Source organism: Hyperolius riggenbachi, chromosome 3, assembly GCF_040937935.1.
Source record: "Hyperolius riggenbachi isolate aHypRig1 chromosome 3, aHypRig1.pri, whole genome shotgun sequence".
NCBI lineage: Eukaryota > Metazoa > Chordata > Amphibia > Anura > Hyperoliidae > Hyperolius > Hyperolius riggenbachi.
Genome location: NC_090648.1, coordinates 5,000,825 through 5,013,506, shown reverse-complemented (window position 1 = coordinate 5,013,506; position 12,682 = coordinate 5,000,825).

The following is a 12,682-nucleotide window of genomic DNA, read 5'->3' as shown; positions in this document are numbered from 1 at the left end:
GGAATATAGTCCATTACAGCTCTGGCCTTCCCTAAGATTAGGAAGGTGGAATATAGTCCATTACAGCTCTGGCCTTCCCTAAGACTAGGAAGGTGGAATATAGTCCATTACAGCTTTGGCCTTCCCTCGGATTAGGAAGGTGGAATATAGTCCATCACAGCTCTGACCTTCGCCCAGATAAGGAAGGTGGAATATTGTCCATCACAGCTCTGGGCTTCCCTCAGATAACGAAGGTGGGATATAGTCCATCACAGCTCTGGCCTTCTCTCAGATAAGGAAGGTGGAATATAGTCCATCACAGCTCTGGCCTTCCCTCAGATAATGAAGGGGGAATATTGTCCATCACAGCTCTGGCCTTCTCCCAGATAAGGAATATGGGATATAGTCCATCACAGCTCTGGACTTCCCTCAGATAAGGAAGGTGGAATATAGTCCATCACAGCTCTGGCTTCTCTCAGATAAGGAAGGTGGAATATAGTCCATCACAGCTCTGGCCTTCCCTCAGATAAGGAAGGGGGAATATAGTCCATCACAGCTCTTTCCTTCCCTCAGATAAGGAAGGTGGAATATTGTCCATCACTGCTCTGGCTTCTCTCAGATAAGGAAGGTGGAATATAGTCCATCACAGCTCTGGCCTTCCCTAAGATTAGGAAGGAGGAATATTGTCCATCACAGCTCTGGACTTCCCTCAGATAATAAAGGTGGAATATTGTCCATCACAGCTCTGGACTTCCCTCAGATAAGGAAGGTGGAATATTGTCCATCACAGCTCTGGCCTTCCTCCAGATCAGGAAGGTGCAATATAGCAGGGATGCTGTCACGAGTAGATTCGAGTGGCCTAAGCACTCGAACTCGTGATTCAAATGAGCAATAATTAATGCAGGTGAGGAGCGGGACATAATGGGTTATTTACCCATAAGGCTGCGTGCTCCCTGCGCTCCAAATTGGATCCATACGTGTCCTATTCATCGCATTACAAGCCTCGCTGCAGGCACTTCTTCCGGCTTGAAGGAGGAAGTGCCCACAGTGCCTGCAGCGAGGCTTGTAACGCAAAGAATAGGACGCGTGTGGATCCTATTTGGAGCGAAGGGAACACGCAGCCTTATGGGTAAATAACCCCTTATGTCCCGCTCCACACCTGCATTAATTATTGCTCATTTGAATCACGAGTTCGAGTGCTTAGGCCACTCGAATCTACTCGTGACAGCATCCCTGCAATATAGTCCATCACAGCTCTGGCCTTCTCTTAGATAAAGAAGGTGGAATATTGTCCATCACAGCTCTGGCCTTCCCTCAGATAAAGTAGGTGGAATATTGTCCATCACAGCTCTGGCCTTCCCTCAGATAAGGAAGGTGGAATATAGTCCATCACAGCTCTGGCCTTCCCTCAGATAAGGTAGTTGGAATATTGTCCATCACAGCTCTGGGCTTCCCTCAGATAAGAAAGGTGGGATATAGTCCATCACAGCTCTGGCCTTCCCTCAGATAAGGTAGGTGGAATATTGTCCATCACAGCTCTGGCCTTCTCTCAGATAAGGAAGGTGGAATATTGTCCATCACAGCTCTGGCCTTCCCTCAGATTAGGAAGGTGGAATATAGTCCATCACAGCTCTGGGTTTCTCTCAGATAAGGAAGGTGGAATATTGTCCATCACAGCTCTGGCTTCTCTCAGATAAGGAAGGTGGAATATTGTCCATCACAGCTCTGGTCTTCCCTCAGATAAGGAAGGTGGAATATAGTCCATCACAGCTCTGGCCTTCCCTCAGATAAGGAAGGTGGAATATTGTCCATCACAGCTCTGGCCTTCCCTCAGATAAGGAAGGTGGAATATTGTCCATCACAGCTCTGGGCTTCTCTCAGATTAGGAAGGTGGACTTTTGTCCATCACAGCTCTGGCCTTCTCTCAGATTAGGAAGGTGGTATATAGTCCATCACAGCTCTGGGCTTCCCTCAGATAAGGAAGGTGGAATATAGTCCATCACAGCTCTGGCCTTCCCTCAGATTAGGAAGGTGGTATATAGTCCATCACAGCTCTGGCCTTCCCTCAGATTAGGAAGGTGGAATATTGTCCATCACAGCTCTGGGCTTCCCTCAGATAAGGAAGGTGGAATATAGTCCATCACAGCTCTGGCCTTCCTTCAGATTAGGAAGGTGGAATATTGTCCATCACAGCTCTGGGCTTCCCTCAGATAAGGAAAGGGGAATATAGTCCATCACAGCTCTTTCCTTCCCTCAGATAAGGAAGGTGGAATATTGTCCATCACAGCTCTGGCTTCTCTCAGATAAGGAAGGTGGAATATTGTCCATCACAGCTCTGGCCTTCCCTAAGATTAGGAAGGAGGAATATTGTCCATCACAGCTCTGGACTTCCCTCAGATAATGAAGGTGGAATATTGTCCATCACAGCTCTGGCCTTCCCTCAGATAAGGAAGGTGGAATATTGTCCATCACAGCTCTGGCCTTCCTCCAGATTAGGAAGGTGCAATATAGCAGGGATGCTGTCACGAGTAGATTCGAGTGGCCTAAGCACTCGAACTCGTGATTCAAATGAGCAATAATTAATGCAGGTGAGGAGCGGGACATAAGGGGTTATTTACCCATAAGGCTGCGTGCTCCCTGCGCACCAAATAGGATCCATACGTGTCCTATTCATCGCATTACAAGCCTCGCTGCAGGCACTTCTTCCGGCTTGAAGGAGGAAGTGCCCGCAGTGCCTGCAGCGAGGCTTGTAACGCAAAGAATAGGACGTGTGTGGATCCTATTTGGAGCGCAGGGAACACGCAGCCTTATGGGTAAATAACCCCTTATGTCCCGCTCCACACCTGCATTAATTATTGCTCATTTGAATCACGAGTTCGAGTGCTTAGGCCACTCGAATCTACTCGTGACAGCATCCCTGCAATATAGTCCATCACAGCTCTGGCCTTCTCTTAGATAAAGAAGGTGGAATATTGTCCATCACAGCTCTGGCCTTCCCTCAGATAAGGTAGGTGGAATATTGTCCATCACAGCTCTGGGCTTCCCTCAGATAAGGAAGGTGGGATATAGTCCATCACAGATCTGGCCTTCCCTCAGATAAGGAAGGTGGAATATAGTCCATCACAGCTCTGGCCTTCCCTCAGATAAGGTAGGTGGAATATTGTCCATCACAGCTCTGGCCTTCTCTCAGATAAGGAAGTTGGAATATTGTCCATCACAGCTCTGGCCTTCTCTCAGATAAGGAAGGTGGAATATAGTCCATCACAGCTCTGGCTTCTCTCAGATAAGGAAGGTGGAATATTGTCCATCACAGCTCTGACCTTCTCTCAGATAAGGAAGATGGAATACTGTCCATCACAGCTCTGGTCTTCCCTCAGATAAGGAAGGTGGAATATAGTCCATCACAGCTCTGGCCTTCCCTCAGATAAGGAAGGTGGAATATTGTCCATCACAGCTCTGGCCTTCCCTCAGATAAGGAAGGTGGAATATTGTCCATCACAGCTCTGGGCTTCTCTCAGATTAGGAAGGTGGACTTTTGTCCATCACAGCTCTGGCCTTCCCTCAGATAAGGAAGGTGGAATATAGTCCATCACAGCTCTGGCCTTCCCTCAGATTAGGAAGGTGGAATATTGTCCATCACAGCTCTGGGCTTCCCTCAGATAAGGAAGGTGGGATATAGTCCATCACAGATCTGGCCTTCCCTCAGATAAGGTAGGTGGAATATTGTCCATCACAGCTCTGGCCTTCTCTCAGATAAGGAAGGTGGAATATTGTCCATCACAGCTCTGGTCTTCTCTCAGATAAGGAAGGTGGAATATTGTCCATCACAGCTCTGGCCTTCCCTCAGATAAGGAAGGTGGAATATAGTCCATCACAGCTCTGGCCTTCCCTCAGATAAGGAAGGTGGAATTTAGTCCATCACAGCTCTGGCCTTCCCTCAGATAAGGAAGGTGGAATATTGTCCATCACAGCTCTGGGCTTCCAATCCATGGGCAAGGGGCTCTTCCCCACCTCCGGTGCCCCAGGAGGAGGTGGGGGTGATGACTCCCTGTGGAGAGTCATGGTGACATCTGGGAGTCCTCTTCAAGAAGGGAACTCCCAGATACCAGCCCCCTTCCCATGAGAAATGAGTATAGGGGCCCGGCCATTTCCATAAAGAGTTAAATGAAATAAAAAACATAACCACAAAAATGTTTTCCTCTTGTTCCCACTGTCCTTCTTAACATATCCTGCAAATTTGGTGTTTCTGGCACATACGGGAGCTTTGCTATTAACCGGTAAAGTCTGCGGAAAGTTTTTTCTACGTCTGCCATTAAAGTCAATGGAGCCCGACGTGAACTGTCGGTCCGCAAACATTTGCGGTAAATTTCTCATACGCGTTCGTGAACAAAAAATGTGATGTTCGCTGTATCACTATCTGCCAATACCCACAGTTCATATCCATGATTGTCAGACAGCTGGCAGATCCAGCTAATCCAACAATCCAACAACTCGAGGTCGTGGTGATCTCATTCAGTCTCCGATAGTCCACACAGAATTGGATTGTCTTGTCCATTTTGGGGATGAGAACAACCAGATCACGTTGTTCCCAAAAGTTTAACTCTTTGGGCTTGATGCACTAAACCGTGATAACTCATATCACGGCCACGGTAGCGTTTTTGCATGCATTTTTGTTCGCAATTGCGAATTTCACATGCAATCACGATTTTTTGCATCAAAACGGCTGCATTTTGCGTGCGAAAATTCGCGATTGCGTGCAAACGCGAAAAAGCGCAGGAAAGTGGCTGTGATATGCGTTATCACGGTTTAATGACTCAAGCCCCTTGTGTGAATGAGAGGACATTGTTATTCAGTAACAGAAACATGACTGTATGAGCTTACGATGCATTCCCTATGCAATATCGAAGGCGTCACCGTTGGGAGCTTCATTCATTTATTTAATTTCCGTAGTTTTGTTAATGAACCCCAGACGTGTGTTGCAGACATTGCGGAATCAGATGTACAGCTCACAGCAATGAATAAAAAGTGTGCTTTATAAGAAATCTCTACACAAGTCCTCACCCAACACAATCCCGGCCCCTAAATCAATATGTTCAGCGCATTTCTTTACAATTAGCTCCATGCAGGATAAATTCCATTACTTCTCCTTCCTCCACCACCCTCCATTCCAAAAGTAAGAAAATTCAACCCATCACTACAGAACTAGAGCCTGATACACACCATGCAATCTCCACTTCGGATCCTATTTCAGTGAGTGATCAGATATTTAGATCTGACATTGATTGGATAAAGACAAAAACGAGTGTACACAAATACCCGATGTTTTCATATTCTGATCAGATTTACAATTTACAATTGGATATTGATCAAAAGTGAATTGAAAGGACATACACACAGAACAATAGCCAGTATTTCGATCAATATTTCTCAGCATGTCCAATCTGCTTCAGAACAAGAAACAGATCAATTATGAGCTTGGGATTGGTTGCTGGCAATCAGTAGGCTATACTTTTTTTCTCTAGACAGCAATTTTCTCAAAAATAGGATTGGAGGTGAAAATAGCATGGTGTGTACTAGCCTTAATGTATCTAGCCAGGACACCAGACGCACAGTGGAATACGCTGGACACCAGACTCAGTATGGTTATATAGAATACAACACCTGTATATAAGCTAATGGCACTGGGTACCCCTATGCTCATTTCACCTGGGGAGGGGGCTAGCATCTGGGGGTCCCCCTCTTAAAGGGGACTCCCAGATGCCACCATGAATCCACTCCGGAGGCTGGAGATGGAGAAGAGCCCCTTGTCCATGGATTGAACAAGGTTTCTGGGGGACGAGGAGGAGGCTTGGACATCCCTCTCCCCTAGAGCCCCCCATACCATGGACCATGTGGGCTGGTATAGCTCAGGGGGAGGAGCCCCACGCAGCCGAGGCTCCACATTCTGGCTATCCCAGCCTGCATGGGTGACAAGGGGTCACAGAGGCTCGGGAGGGGGGACCTCACGTCATTTTTCTACATTTCCCACCCTCTGAACATGTAGAGAAATAAATTAATTTATACATGTTGATACATTATCTGTCATTTTACTGTATTTAAATAGTGACTTTTTTCCTCTAACTTTGAAATAGATTTTCTCAAAAACTACAAGGTCTTTTTAAAAAAAAATAAAACGTTTTCCTCTTGTTCCCACTGTCCTCCATACTCTGCACATTTGGTGTTTCTAGCATGTATCAACATGTACAGTGGGATGCAAAAGTTTGGGCAACCTTGTTCATTGTCATGATTTTCCTGTATAAATTGTTGGTTGTTATGATAACACATGTCAGTTAAATATATCATATAGGAGACACACACAGTGATATTTGAGAAGTGAAATGACGTTTATTGGATTTACAGAAAGTGTGCGATAATTGTTTAAATAAAATTAGGCAGGTGCATAAATTTGTCATTTTATTGATTCCAAAACCTTTAGAACTAATTATTGGAACTCGAATTGGCTTGGTAAACTCAGTGACCCCTGACCTACATACACAGGTGAATCCAATTATGAGAAAGAGTATTTAAGTGGGTCAATTTCAAGTTTCCCTCCTCTTTTAAGTTTCTCTGAAGAGTAAAAACATGGGATTCTCAAAACAACTCTGAAATGACCTGAAGACAAAGATTGTTCACCATCATGGTTTAGGGGAAGGATACAGAAAGCTGTCTCAGAGATTTCAACTGTCTGTTTCCACATTTAGGAACATGTTGAGTAAAAGACCACAGGCTCAGTTCAAGGTAAGGCTTGAAGTGGCAGACCAAGAAAAATCTCGGATAGAAAGAAGTAACAAATGGTGATAACAGTCAGAGTCAACCCACAGACCAGCACCAAAGACCTACAACATAATTTTGCTGCAGAACCATTCGGTGCACTTTACAAAAGGAGATGCTGTATGTGAGAGTGATGCAGAGGAAGCCTTTTCTCTGCCCACAGCACAAACAGAGCCGCTTGAGGTATGCTAAAGCACATTTGGACAAGCCAGCTTAATTTTGGAATATGGTGCTGTAGACTGATGAAACTAAAATTGAATTATTTGGGCATAACAAGGGGTGTTATGCATGGAGGAAAAAGAACACAGCATTCCAAGAAGAACACCTGCTACCTACAGTGAAATATGGTGGTGGTTCCATCATGCTGTGGGGTTGTGTGTCCAGTTCAGGGACTGGGAATCTTGTCAAAGTTGAAGGGCGCACGGATTCCACTCAGTATCAGCAGATTCTGGAGACCAGGAATCTGTGACAAAGCTGAAGCTGCGCGGGGCTGGATCTTTCCACAAGACAACGACCCTAAACACTGCTCAAAATCCACTAAAAAACGAAATCATGATGATTAACAACGTTGCCCAAACTTTTGCATCCCATTGTATATAAATGTATTTATTTATTTAGGTTTTACATGTTCAGAGAGTGGGGAATGAAAAAAAAAAGGAGAGGGTGGCCAAGCCGCTTTGCCATTAACCGCTAATTATACATCTAATGACAGTCATAATTTTGACTTGGTATTTCGAATACTATGCGCATTTCTAACTCATAATCCGAATTCAAAACGAAAATACGTTTCCAGTCATAATTCCGATTACAGTCGAATCAAAAGCCGATGAGGATGTACTGGAAACCACTCGCAGTCAAAAAGCGAGTCTTACGTGCATTGCTGCTTGCTGGAGTCACAATGGCACAAATTGTGAGGTCTAAACAGCGTTCAAAGGTGTCAGACATGGACTTCCAATGACACATTCCTCTACCACAGTCCACTTGTAATATAGAAAGAGAACAAGTCTAAGAAAGTGTTCAGGTTTGTAGTAAACAATGTTCTCATACTATATACTTTAAAGGAAACCAGGGAACGCTTTGGCACAAAATAAACATATCCCCCGATAGATTTTAGATTTTAAACATATCCCTCGATAGATAGATTTTACACAATAAATACTATAACTGGTATTTTCGCTGCTCTGGTGTGCCGATTTTTGTGTTTTTTTACTAAAACTCCATGCAAAACACAGTTCATCAGAAAAGCCTATTATTTAGTGGGCGGTGTGCAAAATGAAATCACCATTTCTAAAAACCTCTTATGATTAATAAATATAGATACAAAAAATGTTTTTCAATATACCCTTACATTAGCTGCTCCTCCCATCTCATAACAGCTCTCTGTGATGCTGCAGTATACAGAACAGGAAAGCAGAGATAGAAGAGGGCAGTGTCACGGACGGTTGCGGGGCCGCAGGCGCGTCCTGGAACCGCCCGTGAAGAAAAAAGCGATCGCACTCGATTCCCTGCATTGATTACGCTTCAAATCGATACAATCTGGGTTGAGTGTGTAGGGGCAGCTGAAGTCCTTTTCTTAGCAGAGAGAGAGCACCATCCTAAAGGCTGGATGGCTCTTTTGATATGCTAATGAGCCTGGGCCCAGAGAGTCCCTGGCTTCAAGCTGTGCTGATGGCCCATCCATCAGGTATAAGGTGACAAGCACCATGACAGAACCAATCTAGAGTGAGGAAACTCAGACACTCCGACTCCTTTTCCCAGCAGGGAGCTGACATGTGGCTTGCTGCTGCCAACTTCAAAGAGCCTTTGCCTGGGAATGACCTGGTATAAATCCCAGGGGTCTCTCATATTCCATAAACTTCTATATGTATCATATTTTCTGTGTTGCCAGGCTGGCAGACCCTCCAAACTAACAGAGCAGGCTTGACCCTATCTGGCGCTGGTTCTGAAGGAATTTCAGGCCATCCTGAGGGAAAGACTGCCAGTTAGGCAGTTCGGAAGTGCCCTGCTGATACCACAAGGGTCCCACCCCTCATGTTTGGTATCAGGCTGCTGGGTACATCGAGGCAGACCTGAAAATATTAATAAATCTGCCCTGACCTGTACGGTTCTGTGAGATAGAGCCCATATATGGTTAAGGCATGATTTCTGGCCCCCAGGAAAAGGGGAGGACTCATCTCATGTTCTAAGGGGGGGTGTGGGCCCGCCCTCACTCCCTCCTACTGAATCAGGGGCATAAGAATGGCAGAGGAGCCAAACTCAGTGTCCTCCACACTGAAACATCTTGAACTCATCAGGTGCCAGCTTGAGGATATGTTGGCATCCACCTGGTCTGAACTCTGAACTCTGATTGAAACCCAGAACTCTGTTTTCCCACAAAAAGGACATCTTTCCAGGAACTAAGTATTTTTCTCCCTTCTTTTATTTTTTATACTGGCTATTACTGTCTTAATAATTGTGATTTTAATAATTGTCTGTATATGTTAATTATTTATATTGCGTGAATAAACGACTTTCTCCAAGTCATTCACTGTCCGCTACCCTGCTTATCAGCACACACAGAACTGATCCCAGGTCTCTGAAGATACGCTACTGTTTGTTTATTGTTGGCTAGACAGAATATTGTGTGTTTAACCGTTTTATTCGCAGGATTAGTCAGTCAGTTAGTGGGCTCCACGGTCCCATGATAACCGCGGTGGTGGCAGTTTACTCTGAACCAGTGGGTGAAGTTGTAATCACCCGTGTCTCACAGGCTCCCTTCTGAGTTGTCTGCGGCTAATTTTTAACGGTTCCTGCGCATTGACTGCGACCAGAGTTCGCACGATCTGTGCGCTGGCACCGTTTAGAAGGCTAAGTGCGGTCAGCCACTAGGGCTCCTGTGACAGTGTTGGCAGCGGTTGGGATCTGTGTTGTGCTAAAAGTATCTAAGATAGCGCTAGCGCTATCAAGAAACGAACTAATTCGTTGGTGTAGCTGGAAGGCAATATATTTTTTATATATACAGAGAGACTGTGTAGCCAGTACCCCTCCCCAAAAGTTTTATTTTATTTGGCATGGAAATGTCCGGGAATTACCAGAACATGTGCCTGTCGGACCTGCAAAATCTTTGCCAAGCGAGAGGCATTGACGTCGGCCGCAGGAAACAACAGGACCTGATAGCAGACTTGTCCAGATGGGATACCCAGCAACTGCAGGAGCCGGGAGTGTCCGCTGAGGTGGATACCAGCCCATCTGACAATCGAGGGGAACCAGAGGCTGAAGATCCTAGGCATACAGAGGTTGAGCATCCTGCGGGCCCTGTTGCAACAGTTACGCCAGAGACTGTCAGTATGGACCCCAATCCCAGAGTTTCTGACAGTACTCGCCCGGAACTGGCCAGTACTGGACTGTCCATGGGTGCTGACCCGGTAATGCAGCAGGCATTACAAAAGCTGATGGAGACTGACCTGGAAAAGTACATGCAGTACATGGAAGCACGAGAGGAACGGGAGCGCCAATCTGCAGAACGCAAAGCTGCTGCTGCTGAACGCCACGCGGAGAGGGATCCTGCAGAGGCGCGGGAGAGAAGACAGCATGAGCTCAACATGGCAAAGGTTCAACAGGCCAGCCGGAGTTCACCGCCCAGCCTCCCTGCTGAAGGAGCTGCACCACCCGTAAGTGCAAAATTTAAATTTGCTAATATTGAAAAAGACACAGACATTGACTTGTTTTTGCGGTCTTTTGAAAAAGCATGCCGTCAGTATCGTCTGTCCCAAGACCAGTGGGCCAGACATCTGACACCTTTGCTGCGCTACAAAGTGCTTGATGCCTTCGCAGAATTGCCTGCGGAGAAGGATAATGATTATGCTGCTATAAAAGACGCTATCATTACTAAGTACCAGCTGACGCCAGAAGCCTATCGGAAAAAGTTCAGGGCCTGGCAGAAAAAGTCTTCTGATTCGTACCGAGATGTGGCCAGCAGCTTGCTCACCACACTACGCCAGTGGACTCTAGGCCTCACCAAAGGGTCTTATGGCGTCCTGGAGGACTTGATAGTCCTCGAACAATTTCTGAACATTTGCCCTGCTGATGTACGACAGTTTGTGTTAGAACGCAGGCCGGCTTCAGCCACTGTCGCTGCAGACCTTGCTGAGACTTTTGCAACTACCCGGGTGGCTGATACCCGCAGAACTGTCCCATCCAGCTGGAGAGGAGGTCAGCCCAATACTCTGGCAGACTCTCCTGCCCCTGTGAGCCGTCCGCCACAGAGGCCACCCAGCGCAGCTGCTGCACCCAGGCCTGCAGCGCCTGGAGAGGTCACCTGTCACTACTGCCGCCAGCCCGGACACATGAAATTCGACTGCCCGGAGCGGAGACAGACACCCGCCAGCGAACCACAGCCTGGATCATCAGATTTTGTCCTGTTTGCCCGCGGAAAAGAAATTTGCGACTGAACCGACCAGCAGCAACTTGTTAGAGTGAACGGCAAAGTTGTCACCGGATTCCGAGACACCGGAGCTGACATCACGTTGGTTCACTCACACCTTGTGCCAAAGGAGAGCATCAGCTCCAGCCGATCCCTTGCCCTTACTGGAGTAGAGGGCACCCTTTTTCACATAGCCCACGCGACAGTGAAGCTGGATTGGGGAGTGGGAGGAATCCAAGAAAGGGTTGTTGGGGTTATGAAGGATCTCCCAGTCCCTGTGTTGCTGGGGACTGATTTGGGCAAGCTTGTGTCCTACTATGAACCTGCCACGACCGCCTTGTCGCTCACGGAAGGAGACGGACTCTCCACCCACCACCAGGTACTTTATACACTTGGGGGAGCACCAGGGGGAGGTGGGTTGAATGTGCCCAGTTCAAGGGTACCAGGTTCAATAGTGCCTGCTTCAAAGGCACCTGAGTTTGATGTACAGACTGTCTGTTGTGATGATGCTGTAAGTGTACCTGAGTTTACTGTACAACCTGTCTGTAATGAAAAAATGTCTATACCTGCATGCAATGATGATTTGAGTAATGTCCGTCTGTGCCATTCTGACAGTGTACCTGTGCTAGCAGTACCGCGCAGCTGCACTGCTCAGAACCCGAGCTCATAACAGGTGGAGGTGGTTCCGGCCTCCTCCCCCTCCTCTGACCGCAGGGATGAGACCTTTCAGCCGCTGCCCTCGTGTGACATGAGCCAGTTGGCTGAAACTGACAGCGCCGTATTCTCAGCCGCACTACAAAGTGACCCAAGCCTGGAGGTGCTCAGGCAGCAAGCCGCTGAGCCCCTCGCAGACGGAGCCGCTTTCAAGGTGTACTGGGAAGGTGGGAGACTGTACAGTGAGTCTGTGCAGCCCCCTACAGGTAGATCCCACGCGAATACCAAATGGCTTGTGGTCCCGAGTGCGTTCAGGGGACATGTGATGAAATCCGCACATGGTAATCCTCTGACAGGGCACTCAGGGGTCCGCAAGACACTTGCCGGTATTCGGAAACAGTTTTATTGGCCCCGGATGAACAGGGATGTAGCAAACTACTGCAGAGCATGTGCCGTCTGTCAGGAGCTGGGAAGGTCCAGGGATTCCCGCGGGGTTCCCTTAGGTCCACAGCCACTTAGCAGGGGAACCCTGCGTGGGCTGGCTGTTGACCTAACCAACCCACTGCCCGTTGTCAGCAGTCCTGGCAGACACTACGTCCGATTGCAGTGGCGCAAACGCCCTGTCCAGAACGGTCCATGTTGGGTCAACCCTGACGGTAGCAGACCGCGACCGGTCCAGGGGAACCGAGCCACAGGCTCCAATAGGTTTTCCCGCCGCACCGGCAACCCGAGACCCGTCAGCCAGGTTGGCCGACACGCAGCGGGCAGCCGACCCCAGAACGCCAACGGGGAACTAGATCAGATCTCGCAGGTTAGCGGCAACGACACACATCTTGC